Genomic DNA, 3,443 nt, shown 5'->3' on the forward strand with positions numbered 1-3,443 from the left:
TGACGACCAGAATATTCAAGATGGCGGTCGTTTAAAGGGTCGCCATCTTGAATCTAAGCTTTAAACCATGATTGATGTATTGGTATCTTTAATATGGGTTATATATCTGGAATCTAGTTATGGTAATCGGAATATCCAAGATGGCAGCCCTAAAATTCAAGATGGTGGCAATTTATGGAGCTTCAGACTCTAAAACCCTGCAAGATGGGCATATGTATTTGGTATGGAGAATATGACCCTAGTCCAAAACAGCGACCAGAATACAGGTAATCTTCGATATAGCGTACCCTCGATATAGCGAATTCGATATAACGTACATTTTGCTTCGATATAACGTAAAACATTGAAAATTTTTATTTTTCCCAGGAATAACCCTTTGATAAACTACGAAATCACTCAAATCAATGTTTTGTTGCAGCATTAGCCTTGTTACCCAGAATAAGCGCAATTTGGGGGAAAAATAGTGTACGTTATATCGAAGCAAAATGTACGTTATATCGAAGCACAAAAAACGGAATGACTTTTTCGTGAAAACTGAAAGTTTTTCATTATTGGTTTTGTGAATTTTACCGAAATCATTATTTGGGATTAATTTCACGTCGAATGCATCAAAACTAGCATAAAAAATATTAAATTTTTCTCTGCTTCGATATAACGTACAAAGAGAAACTTTTTTGTACGTTATATCGAAGAGTACCTGTATTCAATAGGGTGGCCAACTAAAAAAACAAAATGGCGAAATTTTAAGGAGTTTTGAACTCTAAAACTACGCAAGATGGGTATGTTGGGTATGATGAAGATGTCCAGAGTTAAATTAAGGCGACCAAAATATCCAATATGGCTCCCCAAAATCCAAGATGTCGGCCCAATGTTCTAGATGGCGGTTGTTTAAAAAAAATGGCTATAATACCATATAATATGGATAAATTTGGTATGAGGAAGATATCCGCAGTCCAAAAATGGGGAGTAGTATATCTAAGATGACGGTCTTAAGGAGAAACTTCAGAGATCACAAACATGGCTGCCACAATGGCCGGCTTGGTCCCCTACTCACGTTTTCAAAAGCACCAATCTTGAAAATTCGTCAACAGATGCTCTCAATTTGGAAAAGCTGCCTCTTTTTGCAAGTGAGCAAAGCCAATATAAACACGTGCGGCTTGGTTTGATGCTTCGTTCGTCAGATTTGTGCCTCTAAAGTTTGTATGCAAATTTGCAATGGGATTTCTTGATGTTTCACCTTAAATCTATAATGGCAGCCCAACATTCAAGATGGTGGCAGTTTATGGAGCCTTAGGTTTCGCGCTAAAAATCATTCCAGAAAATTCCTCCCAGATTTCCCCCTATGATTCCTTCAGGCATTCCTCTCGGAATTCATCTAGAGTTTTCCCACGAGATTTTTCTAATATTTCCTTCGAAGACTCCTCTAAAGATAACTCCCCCTCTCGGAATGTTATCCGGGGTTTCTTCAAATATATATTTTTGGGAATTTCTCCAAGAATCGTTAATGGATTATTCCAGAGACTTCTTCAGAGTATATTGTTCCATTATTCTTCTCAGAATTCCATTCAGATTTCTTCCAAAGGTTCCCGATATTTCTTACGGTATTCCATCAGTGATTAATTTGATTCCTCCAGGGAATTCTCCATTCCTCCATATATTTCTCCCAAGATTTCTCCAAGGAGTCGTCCTCAATTTTTTTAATGGATTTTGCTAGAGATTTTTCCCAGGATTCCTCTAGGTATCCTACCTGGATTTACTTAGAAATTTCTTAAGGGATTATGTTTTTAGAATTCAAATAGAAATTCATCCGGGTATCCAACCTTTTCACCCGGAATAACCTCCGAGCTCGGAAGCTGTTTTTATTTTTCAGAAATTCATACTGTGATTCCTTCCAGCATCACTCCAGAGATATTTTCTATGGTCTTGCATGACCCGCTTAAATTTCTTTCCGCAATAACAGGTATTCTTCCTGGAAATCCTTTGGGATACCTCCTGCAACCCCTACCAGTGATTTAGGGAAAAGTGGGGTAAAATGCCATTTTTCAAACTATCATCGTTTTCAATGATATATAGCCTCATTTATTAGGCTTTCAAAGTGGTAACAGCAACTAGACAATGTTTGCTCGATGCTTCAGCAAAAATATTCACTAAATTATTGCATTACATCGATTTTGAGCGATTTCAGAAACTGGTTCGTAAAATGGAAGTGGTGCAAAAAGGCCATCTGCCACGGGGTAAGATGCCACTCTAAGAAAGCATTCAAATGTTACGTCCATCAGTTTTCTGGCATTTTCGACTCACTTTCATCCCTCTGTCTCGTTTTTTTCGTATACCCAATACATGGCGTATCATCCCCTCCCCGTTTAATGATGGTCGTCATAACATGCACACCTAAAAATTCTGAAATTTGCACGAGACAGAAACATCAATGAACGTAAACATTTTCAAGACTGAATCACAAATTGGACTCAATTTTACGCGCATCATGTAAGTCCTGGTTGGTTGCGTTAGATGTCAACAAATCCACTTCACCAGAAACGTAGAATCAGTATCACATTCATCTGCCACCTTCCAACTCGGTGAAATAGCCAAGAGGTAAGAGATGTGGCTCACAATCAACAGATCCTGAGTTCGAATCCAGGCATGTTAATATTATACTTTTATATGTTTTATTTATTAGATCGGTTCTAGCGATTGCTAGATGCTAAGAAAATATAAGTCCTAGGAGACGTAAATTTACATGTTTTGGCCTCTAAATTTGTGTCTTTGAAGACGCTCGTATATGTCAGGTTCAGGACACCTAAAATTACATGACTTTTTCTAGGTGTGTGGATAGCGTAAACATCAACAACTATGCGCCTCCATGCCTCAATCTCCTTGGAAACACATGGCTGATAATAAAATCACCCGAAAACCTTAATTGCAAGCACGAAAAACCGGAAGTTGCCAATTTTTATTGGGAAATAAAAAAAACGTGGATTTGGCAGCTTAGCTTCTACAAGAATGTTTAATGCAAACATATCTTGACACCATTCACCTATAGCAATGATCAAGTCCCATTCAGAAATCCTTTTATGAGTTGGGTCATTTTACCCCATCTTGGCATTTTGGGCTCTGTGCCCCTATTTTTGGATTTCATCTCGGAATATCTCCGGAAGGTTATGTCAAATATTCCTGCAAGAATTTCTCCACGAATTTCTCCTTGGAATCCTTTGGGAATTCTTCCGATGAGTTCTCTCGGGTGTCATGGATACATTCCGTCAATTTTGTCCCCCAGAAATTACACCTTGAAAATTTTTGGTACATTCTTCCACAATGACTTCCCCCATGAACACTCGCCGACTTCGTCCATGACATCTTTCACCTCGGCAAAACCCTTTATGTATTTCTACCCTATACTGCCGTGAATCGCAAGTCAGTCCCATCTGCATTTTGGACAAAAA

This window comes from Aedes albopictus, chromosome 3, assembly GCF_035046485.1.
Source record: "Aedes albopictus strain Foshan chromosome 3, AalbF5, whole genome shotgun sequence".
NCBI classification, from domain to species: domain Eukaryota; kingdom Metazoa; phylum Arthropoda; class Insecta; order Diptera; family Culicidae; genus Aedes; species Aedes albopictus.